This window comes from Passer domesticus, chromosome 20, assembly GCF_036417665.1.
Source record: "Passer domesticus isolate bPasDom1 chromosome 20, bPasDom1.hap1, whole genome shotgun sequence".
Classification (NCBI taxonomy): domain Eukaryota; kingdom Metazoa; phylum Chordata; class Aves; order Passeriformes; family Passeridae; genus Passer; species Passer domesticus.
The window spans coordinates 5,278,384-5,295,807 of NC_087493.1; the positions used below are offsets into that span (position 1 = coordinate 5,278,384).

Genomic DNA, 17,424 nt, shown 5'->3' on the forward strand with positions numbered 1-17,424 from the left:
TTACAATAAAAGGGCTTGTGAAATCTCTGGTTTCCTGCTTTCCTTTGCAAGCTAAGCAACCTGCCTTGCCTCCAGACCTTCAAATAGTGCGTGTACCTGTGCTGAATATGTAATGCTCTTCTGATCCTTTGATCTTGCAGCATGCTGCAAACCTCCAGGCCTCAACAAGCCCTGCTGAAGCAGGGAAAGTGCTCATCTTCCTACCTTTGCAGGTTTGGAAACTGAGGCACGAGGTTTGCCTGCCCTGTATCTACACATTAATCAATGGCAAGCTGAGGGATTCCAGTGACCTCATGCATGGAACCAGGATTTCAGAGGAAATCCTTTGATTCTCAATAATGCAGTTTTTTCTTTTGCTGCCTCTGTCCCTGTCATTGGAATATAATGTTACCCTCCCTACCTCTTGCACCACTTGCCTTTATTCCATTTTAAAGCAATAGGTGTTGCAAAGCAGATTTGTTAAAGCTTCTAATGTAGAAGTAGCTGTGGAGTGTGGAGTAGGAGGTGCTGCTCCTCTCCTTTCTTCTTCCTGCAGCACTGTAGCCACCCTCCTTGGCAGGTGCTTGGTCCTTGGTGTAATTTCATGAAGGAAACAGGGAATTCCTGATAAGTGAAAAAAGCACCCATGTGAAATATGGGTAAACAAGAGGATATATTTTTTATTACTCTCTCCTTCCCAACTTCTGAAGTGGCATCCTCTGCTTGAACTCAAGTTGTGGCTGTGCCCCATTGGCAGGAGCTCTACAGTGCTGTACTTTGGATCAGGACAGGGATAAGGCACTTGTGTGGTTGGAGGAGAATTTGTCACATATCTGTTCTGGTGTGGTATTGTATTTCAGTATGTTGTGGCTGGGTGTGTAACATGACCCAGCAGGGTAAGCTGAAAGCAGAGCTGTGCTAAAATAGCTGTGCCTCTGTGTGCTGTGGTGGCTGCTCACACGAGGCAGGTTTATGTGTGCCCCCCTGGCAGGGGGTGCAGGGAGAGAGCTTTGACAGGATTAGCACATGGTTTTAGCAGCCCTCAGGAAATATGAGCAAAGGCTGCTTGGGATTTTGCCCTCCCTGTGCAGAGAGTCTCGTGCACTGAGGGGCTTTGGGAAGGTGCAGGGGAAGGGTGGTAACAGGGTTCACTGCTCGTGGTGCTGCTGCCTTGGCAGCCCCTGGATTTGTGTGCTTGTGTCCACACTTCTACCACATGCTCTGAGCACTGCCTTTTCCAGAAGAGGAGAAAGATTGCTTTTCCAGAACTTCAGCAAGAACCCTTCCACAGATTGATTTGCTCTTTTTCTCTTTTTTCTCTCTTTTTCCTCTCATTTTCTCTTTTTTTTTTTCCCTCTCTCTCCCTTCTTTCTTTCTTCAGGATGTCCTGAAGAAAGAACTGCAGCATGTCCCCCCGTTCCCATAAGCAGGCAGAGATGCTGGTAGGTGAGCAGGGGTCATTGGGGAGTTTCAGAGCCATCTCTTTGAAATGAAGACATTTTCATAGGGCTGGATCTGAAGGTTGTGATGAATCTGTGTTGTATAATATTGACTGGGTTGATCATTAATGTAATGACAAGGGCAGCTTTGATCTGCAAGTTAATACATATTCACTGCACAGCTTGGAAATCCTGCTTCAGGAGATGCTGCAGAAGAACTTCCATATTATTAGATATGAATCTAGAGTTTACAGGAATGTAACTGCAGGAACTATGGATGCTGAAGACTTTTAAAGGGAGAGGCAAAGGGCTCAGTAGTTAACTGCTGCTTTTCATGGGATAGGAGGGAAAGAGGACAGTGAGCATTGGGAAGTGTCTCCATTCGGGTGATGCCCAAAGTATATAATTTAGGACAGGGAAGAGGATGTAGAAAATGTATTTTAAGATATTCCCTCTTTTCCTCACCCTTTGCCCTCACATCAGCCAGCTCCAGAAACAGTTTGGTTTAGATGGGATAAAGGCTTCAATTTTTGGAAATGGTCTCATAACTTGGTTCTGTGCCTTTATTATGATAGATTTAAGAAACCACTCCAAGTTCCACGTAGACATTTATGATGAAATGGCCTGTCTCATTGCCTGATCTACTAAAAAATGCACTTTCATCCTGAGATCATAATTGTACAGGTTTCCAAGCAAAAGGGTAAAAAATGGACTCTAACTCTGTCATACATTTTTAAAGACAGGACCAAGCAATTCCCTTTTGAATGTAACAAACAAATTATTTCTCTGACATAAAGGCACCAGGAGATAGGAGAAAGCTTTAGACTGCAGAAGAGCCCATTGAACATGGAATGCAGGAGAAGGGGGAGGTGGGCTGGCAGACAGCGGTCCAGCAGCTGGTAGGAAAGGTGCATAAAAGCAGACAAACAACAGAAGAGAAATGGAAATTTTCTGAAGTATCTGGTAATGGTTTCTTCTTCAAAGCACACAACCCACAGAACAGCTTTAAATAGTTACCGTCCTATTTGCCAAAATTACATTAAAGTAGGATTTTGGAGAAATGGAGGCATATAGGTTGGTTGATGGCTTTTAAACCAGAAAACTGAGAATATGGAGACTGTCTGTGCAGCAGATTCATAGACTGGGTATGTCTAGAGAATGGTTTTGAGGCCAAGAAATTACAAATCTATTTTATAAATTGTGCTGGAATCAGTTGAGTATGTGTAGACCATCTAAGGGAGGAAGACACTTGAGTTTTCTTCCCATTTCCTAAAGTATGGAGCATCTTCTGCACATTGTTGTTTTGGGGTTGTTTGTCACCAGCTCAGCATTAAATTCTGCTCCCAGCTTGGCAGCAAAGGTGCCTTTGTAAGAGTTGCTGTACCTCTTCTTGGCTTTGTGCCTCCTGCCACGCCTTATGTGGGGATTTTGGTTGTAAGTTCAGCAGGACAGGGATTACCTCTTCCTGGGGGAATTATCTGCAGCATGGAGTTTACCCTGCAGTGGAATTAACCCTTCACTGTGTGTACAGAATTGACAGAGGGGTGGCTCATACATGACAATGCCACACTGCCCTGTGGAGGACAGCCACCCCTACAAAGGCACCCTCCAAACCCACAGCTGTTCTGTACCAGTGTGGACACAACTCAGGTTATTCACTGAATTAACTCAGTGCTGGAAACAAGTCCCAAATAACTGTGCGGCCCCCAGCACATTGCATCTCCTATCTGAGGCCACTGGACATGTTTGAAATGAAAGTAATGTTAATTTGAAGCTGTCCTCAGTCTTCATGTCCCCTAAAGAGTGATGCTCATTACCAAACAAACTCTTCAACTCCCTCAGTCTCTTATACCAGGATGTAAAGAGCTGTCTCATATTCTCTGAACTGAGCTGAAATTGTCTTGGTATGTTCTGATACATGTTTTGTGGTAGGAGCAGGGTAAATTCCTCTGATTGTGCCATTCAGTAGACACAGCTTTGTTTATTTTTAAGCTGGCACAGAAATGTGGGATAAGCTGAGCTGACCACAAGTCATTAAATGTTATGACTTGAATTGAATGCTGAACAATATTGTTAAAGCATAAAGGGAAACTCTGGAATAAATTAACAGGTCGTATAATATCTTGTGTTTCCCAGAAATGCAACAGCAGCCACCCATCTCTCTTCAACTACTTTCTCAGCTAAAGGTGAAATATTTCTGCTCCAACTCAAGGCATCCAGGAGTCAGACATTTATGTTTGAGCTGGCCACAGCTGTAGCCATGCTCCCTTTGCAGCTGACAAGGAGAAGTGGGAACCTCCAGAAGGTTGTTCAGCTTAGCCTCAGGCAGATATCTGTGATGGATCAGAAGATTTGCTCTCAGAAGGTGCCTTTTTGTCTCCACTGAAAGAGTTCCTGTGACCACCATCTCCTCCCAGGTATGGGCTTCACTGAATTAACTGCTTCACTAATTAACTGCTGGTGCACTGCTGTGACAGGACAGGATGGGGCTGATCACCGTCTTCTTCCACCTTTGGGATATTTGAGAGGAAAGGCATATTAGGTGCTTAGGAGTTCTGTTTGCCATTGGTGGATGGTAAGGTTCGTGCTGCACACAATGGATCTGATTCATCCATAATTTATTTTGTAAATTTTTCTTCTGTGAGGAATTCTGTTCTTTAGGAGAACTCCTGTTGTGCACTGGTGTGTTTTCGTGAGGGCACATTTGTGCATCTTTCCTCTCTAAGAGGCTTCAGCAGATCTGAGAAAAAATAGTTGTCCCTGTTCCCAAGGGTGATTGTGGGGTCTGGCTCCACAATGATGTGCAAAATCTCTGGGCTGCCAGAGCTGGCACTGGGGCTGAGCTCAGCCCAGGGTACAAATCCAGGTGAAAAGTGGAGCCAGCAGCTCTGGGAGGCAGCCCTGACTGCTCTGTGTGATAGATGCTCTTCAAAATAGCCAATGACCCTGCACTGGAAAGCAAAGCCCTCTGCTGGAGCTGGGCTGGGTCCATGGACACGTCTTCTTTAGTTGCTCCAGTTCTTTGAGCTGACTTAGAGAAGGATTTTGCACTTGTGTTCTGGAGCAATTGCTTCACATTTATATTTCAACTATTTCTAGGAAGGCAGCAGACAAACTGTTGAAACTGAAACTTTTTTTTTTGTCTGGATCCAGTCTGCTACAAATTTACATTCATATTTGTAATTCCAGAAACTTTGATTGGAAGGCTGAAACTTGTTGGAGTAGGAACTTCCAGGATTAGACCCTAAAAATATAGGTTGTTTTACCAAATAATACATATTACTGCTTAAAATAGCATAGTTCTAAAGCAGTGGCTGGCATCCAAAGCTTGACATCCATATTTCTGTTGCCAAGATATTTTCCCACTAAAAGTGAATTAAAAACATAAAAATCAATGTCTATTTAGACTGTTCATTATTATTGCTTGGTTAAGTATAAACAATTTGTCAACACATAACAGACACTTGGGGAAGACATTTCCTTGCAATAATACAAATCTGAAATTCTCCTGGCTGCTTCCTAACCTGGCACTCACAGCCTTGGATCCAACTGCACAGCTCAGAAGTTTTGAAACTAGCCTCTGAGCTGGGCTTTGGGTAAAGTTTCTCAGCAGTATATAATTATTCCCATTATACCTGTTGTCAATGATTCATTGACCGCTGAGACATACATACAAGCTATTTTTCTCTTTATGACTTTTTGGGGGGATGATTCACTGGTTATAAGTGTACATTATCATATGACTAAAGAAGGAAAAAAGAGACAAATGGAGTGAAGTGCCACTGAGATTTTCCATATTAAAACAAAAAAAGAGTTTGGTCAATAAAATAGTGATGTTTCTCCCACATAAAGCCAGCAAACATCTGTAAAGCTTCAGAGCAGCCAGAATCCTACAGCTTTCCTTTGGTTTTACACTGCTGCAATGCAATACACCAACATCAGCAGAGTAAAACAAAGTAAACCCCTGGGAAAAGACAGGGGTATATCAGCTTTTTTTTCTGAATGGCTTGGCCATTCTCTGCTCGGGTGTTGGTCCTTCCTTGTTCCACATTAACCCAGATCACTGATGCCAGAAGAGAGCTCTTTCCTAGCACTGCCACAGGGAGAACAGGATGGGTCCTTCAGCATAGCTGTGGTGTCAGGGATGCTCACAGCACTTCTGTTCTGCTGGGTTTGGCTGCAGGAGAGGGGAGGAATCCTGGTCATTGACTCCAGTTGAATGACATCACTCCTGGGAAATGGTGGGGCAGCTCTTGGAAATAAATTTGTTTCATATCAGTACTGGTGAAAACCCAAAGCAGTCACAGGACTACCTTGCCATCAGTAGCTTTGAGTGCATTTTGTAACCCACAGGTCAACATAAAGATGGGGAGCAAGGACCTTTGAAGGTCCTGACTGAGAGACAGAAAAAACCCCTTTTCCCCTGTGAAAACTGGTCAGCAGAGCAAGATGGTCTGTTGAGCAACAGGGAAAATAGATTTATGTGTCACTGTTAGCTTCTGTGAACGAGCCAAAGTGTTCTGGCACAAAACACATGATATTTATTCACAAAAATGTGGAATTAATTGCTATCATCCAGATTTTTTTAATGGGAACACATTTTGTTCTTTGGTTACAATAGTCCTGAGCCTCAGTCATTGTCAGGAGTGGGACTGCCCTTCCGTGTGAAGGCCCAACAGGAAACAGTGGTGGTCCAGGGAGGGAATTCCATGGAAATGTCCAGCCCACAGCAGCCTTTGAATGAGAGGAGTTCACTTACATCTTTGTGGAAGTCACATTTATGACCTAATACAAAGGTCTATTTACATTAGCTTGTTACCAAGAAAATAACCTCCCAGATGTTTTACTTATTTCACTGGCTGTTATATTTAGTTGATTTTCTTCTTCTCTGGCCTTTCTTTTAAAAGCAAAGGAGGTGCATTCTCACCTCTCCTTCTCTCTGTCTATATCTATCTTCATGGCTGACCTGACATCTTGAAATTGAATCATAAGTTTCCTTTGTCTTAGTAGATTCAGATTTTTCTAGGTGGATCTCCCAGGCTCTTGCCAAACACCTTTCCCCAGCCATCTGAGGCTTTTTATCTTCTCCTTCCCCTGCCACAGTGACCCAGATTGCAGTTTGCACCAGGGCATTCCTCTCTCATCAGAGCCACCAAAACGTCCTCCTCTTACACCTCTGCTTGTGTTTGACTTTCCTCTTTGCTTGGACCACAGCTCTGCTCTGGGCTGCTCTGGGGTGGAACAGCACTCCTTTAGCACAGAAATTGCAGGTACCAGTTCCTTCAGCCTGTGGGGGAAGAGAAAAGGGGCATGAGAAGGAGTGATGGTGATGGAATTTGGGAAGGGAGGTTGAGCTGAGACGGTAGAGAGTTCTGTTACTCAATTTGACAGATACTTCCTTTGGGTTAGCAGGAAATATTTCTTCTCTCACCTGAACTGGAATTTGGTTTTTTCTCAGTGTTTGTTCATGCTGTTATACACCACCAGTGTGAATTGTAGTTGTCTTTAGCTATCCACTATCCACTGTCCCCATGGAAATCAACTACTGGAGATGCTGAGCTCAGTATGGCATATGCAGATGTGCTGCCTGCTGCAGGTCTGCCAGTTTTTATCTGTGGTCTGTACTCAGCAGCAACACTAAACTTCTGTATTTCATATTTTTATTGTCCATTTGAGGATATAATTTACCTGTGTTTTGCACTCTCCAGAGTTTGGTTGTATCTGGGCTATCTGTTCTCTCCATTTCCCTGGTTAGTGGGGAATTGACTCTGTTCAGAATCTTCAGACACACAGAAGAAAGAGATTTTTATCCACAGAGACAGAGATCACAGATATGTGAACTATGTCAGGGGTGAGCAGGTCATTCTGATGCAATTTCATGGAAACATGCAATTACATTTATAGGCACAGCTGAGTAAGGTAATTTGGAGCCCAGCTGGCCAGTAGCGGGGATTTTCTCCCCTCCAGTCATTGCCATGGACCCACGGGCTGGAGGGAAGCCCAGGTTGAAAGGGTCACTCGCAGGCCAATAAAGGAATATCTCTTGACTGGGAACACCAGTCTCAACAGTTTCAAAAACATGTTTTTCTTCATCTTCTTGAAACTCAAGATTACACTTAGTCATCACTTATATGGTTGGACTCTTATGATCTCACAAATGCAAACCTTTTCCTTTCTTCCTCCTCCTCCCCCTCTCTCTCTCTTTTTTTTTCTGTTTCTGTAAAACCATTTATTAAACATATGTTTTATTCCTGCCTGGGGATTTCCACTCAGTTTTCTGTGGTTGATATCCCAACGCCTGAAGTGTTCTCAGAGTACGGCTGGGGAGATCTTAGTCAATGCAGCAGGAAAGAAGTCATGCCTGTTCCCTTGCATTAAATAGGTGGGTCAGATTTCCAGCTGGTGTAAATTATCATGGCCATAGATCTGTACAGATGGTGGTTGTAGCTTCTCTGGGAGACTGGGGGAGTAAAGTTTTGCTAACAGTGGTGCTGAGGGAAGTATTCAGTCCTTTTGAGGATGTGTCCACATTGCCAGAGCAGTCTCTGGGTTGGATCAATTGGAAAGGACAGTGCTGCAGTCCTTGTCCATTCAAGTAAGTGCTGTATGAAAGTTTATGACAGATTTGGATTTGTTTGGCCATATTTTCCAAACCTTTTTTACCATCTCCTAGGGCTTTGACTCTCTCCTGCAGTAGCACTAAACTTTCTTGGTGCTGCAGCTTTAAATTACTGAGTCTGAGTAAAGCTGCCCTACATACCTAAATGGCGCCTTTGTTTTAGAGAATTTCTGTTAGTTTATCTCAGTGGTCCACTTTCCTACATCCCTTTCCAGGCAGAAAATCTGTCAGCTTCTCTACTTCCCTGGTGAGATACTGCTGCACAAATCATTGCTTTGCCTTCTCACCCCAAACTCATTATTTAAACCCATCTTCATTAGACAGTATTATTATTGCATTTGCTGTTGCATCTGGAAGGCTTAAAACTCAGACACACAAAACAGAGTAAAACAATTTGTTCTGCCACAGTGATCTTCTTGGTTGCTAGAGATCTCTTCAGCAACTTCCAGCTCCATTTACTCACCAATTAAACCAAATCCTTGTCATTTAATAGCTCTATGTAAATACTTGCTTGGAATAAGTTTTGCTATCTGATGTTATACTGTGATGTACAATTTTAATTGATACAGCTAAAACGTATCCAAACTTTGAATGATTTTCCTGTGACACGTGCTGTGCTAGGATATTCAAATTGCTGTTGTATAATGATGACTAATTCCTTAACTAAAGTCCATCAGTAAAATATCAGCTTTTTATCTTACTCTTTTGAAGTATAAAAATACCATTTTTTCATCTACATAATACCCTTTATGTTTTATCTTAGCTCAGTCCTATTGCACAATTATCTACCAGCATCTGTAGCATAATTTTTTTTGTATATTTACTGAGTCTTAAGTGTTTCAATTGAGTTATCCCCTTATGGCTTACCTGGTCTATGTCCTCAGCACAGGGCAGTGTAACCTTGAGGAAGGTTTACTTGATTTCTGCTGGGGAAATTCTGTCTTCTAGGATTTCACTACTTTCAAGATCCATGAACTTGTAACAAATTTCTGTTTGGTCTCAGGTGCTGTGCTCTCTTGAAGAAATTGTAATCTGAAGGGTTGTATTTTGGGTAAGAGTAGAGGCCAGCAGGCAGCTGCTCTTGGAGTTGCTTGAGAGGCACCTGAAAATGCAGGTGAAGGCACATGTGTGAGCACTGTGCATTGCTTTGTGCCTGACGCTGTTCCTCCAGTCCCAGGTGTGTGTGCTTGGCTCTTGGCTGTGCCCTTGCTTTGCCTGCACATGAGAGGTTGGACATTCCCGAAGAGGGGAAGGCTGCACCCTCACTGCCCTGCACAAGGACTGTGCCACTTCCCTTGTTCATGTCATGGGTCTGCTTTTGGCTAGAGCAATCCCTGTGCAGGGGTTATTCCTGTGAAGAACTGGTGGGCAGACCTTGACTTTGCCCTCCTTCAGCCCTTGACCAGGGAATGGGAGAGGGTGGCCAGCAAACTAAATTCTCTGCTTTAAGCCTGTTCTTTGGAGTAAGCCTTATATTTGGGGGTGGCTTTTCATGAGACAGACTGTTTATATTCACTTTTAAAATTTATTATTTGGTATATGGGAGTGCAGCTTCACCTCTGTCTGTGTTGTAGAAGCCTCTTCTTGTGTCTCTGGCCTGTCCTGTGCTCTGTGATTTTCAAGTCCAAGATGCTCATTAAAGAGGTACCTTAGGAAAGCCAAACTGCACCTCTGAAAGTGTATATTCAATCAGTCTTTTTGCACTTTGCACCACAATAGGTGAAGCCGTTAAACTGCCCTCTTTCATTTCACTGGGATTAATTATAGAGTGAGAAGATATATTTTATAGCAGTGAAGAGCAAAATCTTTGCTTTTAAACTCCCCAGTTTCACAGTCTGCAGGGAGAGATCCATCAGGAGAGACAGCGCCTAATCCAGCTTTCCTGTGTGCATCAATTAAAACTTCTAACCCGGGGTCTGAAACTTTGAGTGTTACTCAGCAAACAGAGCCTGTGCTGAATGCAAGCCCTAGGCTAGAGCTGGCCCTGCTCAACAAGGCTGGCACCCCAGGTTCCTCCTGGAAAGGACAGCTCACCTCACTGAACCATGGCTTGGACACTGTCAGAAAGTGGAAAGGCAATAGAAGTAGGGTGCACTTAAGTTATTCATTATATCTAGTGTATAATATATCAAAGAGAACCAAAACATTTCACCAAATCAGGTCATGCCTGAATGGTGTCTCCAGTGTCAGACACCAGACAGGGTGATACAGGCTGTGTAACTGGCATTGGTGTGAAACAGTAGGGTCCAGAGCAGAGAAGATTGGGTTAATAGGGATGGGGTAACAGTGTCCAAGAGTAACTTAGGAAATAAAACAGAGAAATTGATGAAGCAAACTTCAGCAGCATGTGGCAATGGTTAGAGTGCCTGCAGAAACCATCACAAGATCTGGTTGCTGTGATGTATGTGAGCAGGACATTGTTCAGTGCTGCCTTGCTCTCCGTGTCCCTCAATCCCTAATTTTTTCAATGCCTCTATTCTTCATCTGCAAAGTGAGGATCCAGTATCACCTTTAGGAGGATGTGGATTGTCTTAAATTATGAATGTCTGTAAAGCTCTTTGAAATCTTTGCATGGCTCTTGTTTCAGCAGTACAAGGTATTATCTACACTGTCATTGCTGTGCTTGTTCAGAAGAGTACAATGGTTTTTATTTGCAACTGCAGTCCCAGCTGAACTCTGCAGTTGAATGCTGACGGATAGGTGTTCCATTAAAGCTGCATGTAGAGAGCTCAGCTGCCTCTTAATGTGAGAGATGCAGGAGTAAGGAGAAAGAAGGCTGCAGGACAGAGATAGATAAGTGCTAGCTGTAGCTTTTGCTTTATTCTTCCCTTTTTCCTTGTCATTAATCTGGCCAACTAGCAATAAAAATTAATGCCTGTATCTATTAGAGAAGCATAGCTGGAATGTAAGATTTATTGGTACCAATATGCAGGAGCAATTTCAGAAAGAGCTCTGGAAATAAACTCATGTGTTGGGGTTTACCTTACTCTGAAGTCTTCCTCTACAAGAACTAATGAGCAGAACTGTGCCAATTGGTCATTGACTTCTGCCCTTCTATGCCACCTTTAGTAAAGATTCTTAAGCCTTCTTTAGGGTTGGCACTTGATACCAAAGCAACTATGGGGTGGGAGTTTTAATATTCTATTTACAGCTGGATTAGAGAAATGTACTGGTTAATTCCAAGCCTTGCAAAGTCAATGAGAGCTTCAGAAGGACCCAGGTGTGAGTGGTGACTCTGCTCTACTGGCATGGCTATGGCTGAGTTTTTCTGTGCTGTGCTCACACCAATTCTGTGAATGCCCTCAGGTTGTTAAACAGGATGATGGAGTCAAAATTATTCAAAATGAGGGGAGGAGTGGCAGGAATTAGCTGGTTTTCAGGAGCCACTGCACTGTGAACTCCCATTCCAAAGTGGAATTGAACATCCTGATGTTATGAAAATGCAGTGATGTACAATGATTTAACAGGGTTGTGAATTGAGGTGGTTTTTCTATCAGGCAAAAAGCTGGTAAACAATGTCCAAAGTTTCTTGCTCCCCACAGACCTGAGCTGCAGCCAGCAGGGGTCAGTTCTGTGTGTGAAGAACCTTGGAGGCCAGACACCTTCTTCCCTTAAACCTCCAGATGCCCAGGAAGTCACAACTTGGAAGTCATTAGGAAAGGATCATTAGATGAACCACGTTTGTGTCAGAGGTAGTCAGCTTGGCACTGGCTTCTAATTGATGCACAGCTGAGGTTCAATGCAGCTTCAAGAGATCAATGTGTAATGATGCTTCTCCACTTTGTTCCAAGGAGTGTTTCTTCTGCCCCTCCTGTTCCCCTGCCTCTTTCAGCTCTGGTTAACTACAATGGAGAAAATTCACCCACAAAGCCTCTTCTTCTTTCCTGCAGTAGTGTGACTGGTTGCCCAAGGAAGGGCAACTCAGTCTGGTTTTCAAAGCATTTTTGTAGGATTGAACTGACTTAAAGCTTAATGGGATACGTACAGTGTTACACAGAATGCAGCTCTCGTGCTGTGCACTGAAGATTTACAATTATTTTAATTTAACCCAAATGAAAATGTTGTGAGCCAAGTTATTTTGCAGGCATCTCTTCTGGATGGTTATTTGATTCCTTACACTTCATATGGAAGATTTAACTTGAGGTTTGGCTGCTCTATTCATGTGTCCAAATGTATTTTGTGGGTTTGGTTTTTCAAAGCAGACCTCCTCAGCTTTTGCAGGTGCAGTTTTTTGTCCTTGCAGCTAACTTTGCCTTCAAAGGGATGTAGGGAGGGGGTGAAGTGGGACTCACTGCAGCACAAGGAGTGGCACAACATAGTGGGCACCCAGAACTGGGGAGCAGTAGGGGGACTCTAAAACATTCCTGCAACTCTCTTTTCAGGGATGGGAAGAATCAAGCCAGCTGTGTTTTCTGGATGAAGGCTGCAGTATCAGGCACTGGAGACACTTCTCGTGCTTTATTCTGGCGTGGGCAATGTGCTGACATGGACCTGACCTGTGTGAAGGACACCCATGTCTTCAAGGTCTCGGGGACCCTGGGGCTGGTAATGAGAAATGCTGCCCTGGTATCACAGGTATGTGGGCAAGAAAGGCTGTTAAAGCACCTTTTTGTTCACAGAGAGAAATACTTGCTGCTTGGTGTCCTCCTCCCCGAGTGCTTCTGTGAAGGCTGACCCAAATGACCCCTGGAAAACAAATCCTGAGGCTGTTCAGTGCAGGTGACACGAAGAAGGGCTGTTGTGTCCTTGGCAGCTCAGCACTGGCATTCTGTGGCCCTGCATGAATGCATAGTGGTCCTAGAGTTGGTTCTGGTGCTATAAGACACTGCAGAGGAAGAAATCCCCAGCAGAGAATTTCTGTGTATTTGATTTGTATTTGGTGTTTGTTGGACCTCATGTGGAATGTCTAGGGGATTGTCTTAGCTGCCACTTCTGCAGAGAGGGAACATTTCTAGTAGACACATGGGAGACACTTGTCCTGTCTTCATTCTGATGTTAATTGGGAGCTTGGAGGAGTCACTACAATTCAGACAGGCACATACTTGCTTGGCTCTGCCTGCTTTTCTGTCTCAGTCACACCAATGCTCATGATTAGCACCGGAAATGAAAAAAACTAAAGAAGAGATGATCCCAGGACTTGAAGCTGGACTGGCCAGGGTCTGGGTCCTCTTGGCCTGAGGGGGAGCCTGACCTTGGCACAACAAACTATAGCTGGCCTGGTATGGGTCGAAGCTGTAGGACTCAAAGTCAGAGCAAGGGGAGAGGAGAAAGCCTGGAGCAGACAGAGAAACTCTTAAGTTTCTTAGGTAATTTCCAGAACTGTTATTGCTTCCAACTGCTCCTGCCTTGCTCCTCTCCATCACAGGTCTCCTGAGGCCTGGGGATGCTGACAGCCTGACCCCCATCACCCCATCCTGCCAGACTTGACAGGGGGTTTAGTGGTTCCAAGGGAACAGGAAATCAGGAGCATTGTGTGACCATCGGCTCCCACAATGACCCTTTTCAAATGCCTCACCTTAATAGAGGAGACCCTTTGTCAGCTGCAGCACTGTTTGAATTGTTTAACAGGCTCATCTGCTAAAGCCCCTCCTGGAAATGGTCTCTCTTCATATTTTAGATTCCAGCATCCTTTTTTGGAAATTAACAACCACATGGAGATGGTCTAATTGCACAGAGCTTTGTTGAGCTAGAGTCAACGTTTCCTTAACCTCTTATTAAGCCTATCATAAAGGTATGCTTTTTGAGGTCGTATTATTAGCATGATGTGTTTGGCTTCATGTCCAAAGAAAGTGCTCCAAAGATACTAACACACACTGAATTGAAGGAAAGAATGAAGATGATTACATGAAGCCCAGGAATTTTAAGTCTGTTAAAAGTTTAACTAGAAAACCTTAGTTGTTGAACCATCTGCTTTTAATCTTCCTATTGCTATGCAGTCTTCTGGGGACTTGGGTTTGGCAACAGATTTCCAAATCACTAAATTAATCTTGTCAGGTTCAGGAAGCACCAGAAAACCCTTGGGAGGTAGATTCTGCACTCAGTTCCACCTGTGTGAAGTCACCACCTTCAGCTAACACAGTGACACCACATTTTCTCTGTAGGATTGTGTGGTCAAATATCTAGACATGCTGATCTGCAAACTGAAATTTGGCTGGATTACTTGTCTACAGTCTTTTATGGATAAATGACCCTGGAATATTCAAAACAATCTGCATCATCATCAAGCAGTCTCAAATATCCATGTGGATATTGAGAAAAAATTGCTCAGCAGCATTGCAATAGTAAGTCTTTTTACAGCAATACTTTTTTGGTTGAGCCATTGGTTTATATGTGCATGAGATGTTCTCCCTGCAGCCCTGTTCTGTCAGCAAGGGCTGTCAATATGTGCATGGCTTCATCAAAAGAGACTTAGCAAAGATGTTAAACACAGAGTCTCTCTATTAAAAAAAATACCCAAAAGTTAAACCTGCTCTAAGTTCCTTATATTTGGATGGTGAGCAGAGCTGGAAACTAGCTTTAGACACCTGTCAGCTCAAGGAAATAACCATGTAGAAACTCTTAATTTCTTAATGTGCATGTCCAACAGCATGACAAGTGCTCAGCAAACAATGCACTGGAGACAGCTGCTGCTGCCTCCAGGTTCTGCTGGTCTCTCACTGCAGCAGAAAGTGCCACCTCTGCATTCCTGGCTTCTCCTTCAGAGGCTGCAGCTTAGCAGACGACACTGAGCACTGGGAAGAAGTGGTGGTGAAGGTCTGGGGAGCCCCTGTGCCCAAGCTGGGCTGGGGCAGCAGTGGCAGCTCCTGGCACAGGGGCTCTGCAGCTGCCTCTGCCCCTAAGGAGCCACCTGGCAGCTCCAGCAACAGCTGGGGGATTTTATTAGAAAGTTGTGTTTTCTGAAACTCCGCTCTGTGCCTGTGCTTTGATTTGCTGTAGAGAACCTCCTCAGAACATTTTCAGATTCCCTGTGTCTCATTAGGTGTAAGAGACCTGCACATCTCCCTCGTGATGGGAGTGTTCTGTACATATCCCTGCTGGAAATCTCCTGCACTCTCCCTCATGCTGGGAATCCCCTGATGCCTTCTGGAAAGGCTGCTCCTGTGCAGTTGGGTCTCTTTGGAGCTTTGCCCTGGAGTAGCTGTGGTGGAGCCTCAGCAGCACAAAGTGGGAAGCAGTATTCCCACATTGTTTTTCTCATTTAATTCTCAGGGGAAAACCTCCAATTTTTCTAAAAATCCTGTCAGTCTCACTTGTGAAATCTGACGTACAGCCTAAAAATAGCATTTTGGTGAGAGCTGAGAGCATCGACAGTGAACTGACTGGAGGAACAGAAGTTGGCAAGTGCACACTGCTCAACATTTCCAAAACTAATTTTCCACATCAAGTCTCCCCTTCCTTTTCCCTGTGCTATTTAAACAGAAATGTAAAAAGAAACTGTTAAGGAAACCCACATATGTAATTGTTAGGGGAGGAAGAAAGTTTTGTGGCTGAGAAACAGGAGAAGAGCCAGATGATCCTGTTACTTCTCCTGCCACAGACTTACGTGACCTTGGCAGGCCGACGTTTCCCAGAGCGTTGACTCATGTTGGCTGCTGGTTCCTTGGACACTCGGGGCAGGACGGCTCGGCCGGCTGCTTGCAGAAGTGTTGAGCTTTCAGATTTCCACTAGGCTGCTCAAAATGAGAAAATGCAGTTTTCAACCCTGCTCCTGAAGTTCCTTTCTGTTCCTCTGAAGCGATGAAGGAGGCCTGCTCTGGTAGCTGGGAGGGCAGTGGGGCGCTGGCCATGGAGATGTGATCACTCAAACCAGCTGAGTTGTTGTTCCACATTTCCTCATCTGCAGGATATTCCATCAACAGTCAACAGTGAGTTCCTGTATTAAAAAAGCCCTGTGCCCCCAGGAGCTGGGGAATGATAAGGCTCCAGGACTGCACACTCCCCCCATTATACTCCTGTTTCTCCAGAGAGTTGGATTTCTCAAGTGCAATTTGTGGTGTGGTGTTTGGGGCTAATTTTTATGTGAATAAATGGGTCCGGTGAGGGATAATCAGGGATCTGTTCTTGGTGAAATCAAACAATGATCATTCCCTAGAAGGGAAAAGAAGAGGTTGTTTTTATCCTGCACCTTCCCAATATATGAGGGAAGGCTTTGAAGTACAAAAATAGTTGCTGTATTATACACATATTGTAGGATGTTTACCACTGGAGACTAATGCCTAAACAATGAATTTCCAAGCCACTCCAAATGTGATCTGACTTTATTCTAAACAGTCATGAAAAAAAACCTGATTATAACAAATGAAACTCTGCTATTTGTTTTCTTTTCACAGTTGGAGATTCTGTACACACAGAGAAGTTGCTTAGAGTCTGAAAGTGTTTATCCTGCCAAAAATAAATGTTCTAAAAATGATCACTTAGCATTTTCTGCATCTCTGCATATTTGTTTACCATGAAGAATCTGCTTACAGAGCTTATATTGTATTTTTTTTTTACATTTCAACTTCAGTGAAGAAAAATTGAGCATGCTTCTTACCAACACCCATTTCCACTTAAAGTCATGAAACTGTGTTGTAACTATTTTTGTGTGGGCTGTGGTTACTCCAGAGAAGTTTATTTAGCAACCAAAGGTGATTCTAAGAGCCAGATTTTCAAAGCAGCCTTCTAAATACAGCATGATGTTTGAAATGGCTTCTGTTTCTGTGTGTGAGAGCTTGTAAACGCGCAGGTTTTCATGAATACAGATGGTTTTGTATCCAGTATTAGTAAATTTAGAAATAATAATATTAGCCCATTGAACAAAATTCACATTACAAGAGCAGTGCATGTATCAGAACAGCCTTTTTCCAGGAAACTGCAGGAGGACATTGCTGGGGGAGATTGCAAATTCTGGATGTTCTCAGCCCCACCTGTGGTTTCTCCTCTGTTACAAATACTGGTTTGTTTGTGGATTTGCATATTTACAGAGAATCTTTACTGTTGTGTTTGAATGTTTTCAGAATTAATGAATTGAGCCTCCTATGAAGTTTTATCACCATTTTACAGAGATGGAGACTGGGAAAGAGAAGTAACTTTCCTGAAGTCTAATAAGATGTCTGGGGAGCTTTGGAAGATGTACAGCTCTTCATCCTTAGGAGGTGGCAGCTTCTTTTACCCTGTGCCCACCATGGCTGTGCCATCTTTGGAGGGTGAGCAGTTTATTGACCCTATTGCTCTGGGCTTAATGATGGTCTCCTGGGGAGGCTTCTACAGTTCTTCCACTGCGTGTGTTAAAAGTTTGTCTTGTTCCCTTCCAGACCTGTAGAAGCCACTCAATGAATTGCTAATGTGCAGTGGGAGGAAAAAGCCTCTAGAAGCTTTGCAAGTGCAAGATCACAGAGCACTTGGAAA

The 17,424-nt window shown here is 43.7% G+C and overlaps 2 long non-coding RNA genes across 2 annotated transcripts; one reads left to right on the plus strand and one right to left on the minus strand.

The window, feature by feature from the left end:
- Nucleotides 1–3,559: 3,559 nt before the first annotated feature.
- LOC135284189 (uncharacterized) lies at nt 3,560–16,417 on the plus strand. The gene is made up of 3 exons (XR_010349648.1): nt 3,560–3,835; nt 12,420–14,318; nt 15,773–16,417. It is a non-coding gene; the product is annotated as an uncharacterized LOC135284189 (long non-coding RNA).
- LOC135284188 (uncharacterized) lies at nt 6,176–15,748 on the minus strand. The gene is made up of 3 exons (XR_010349647.1): nt 15,581–15,748; nt 8,905–9,139; nt 6,176–6,705 (listed from the first exon to the last, which is right to left on the minus strand). It is a non-coding gene; the product is annotated as an uncharacterized LOC135284188 (long non-coding RNA).
- Nucleotides 16,418–17,424: the final 1,007 nt, after the last annotated feature.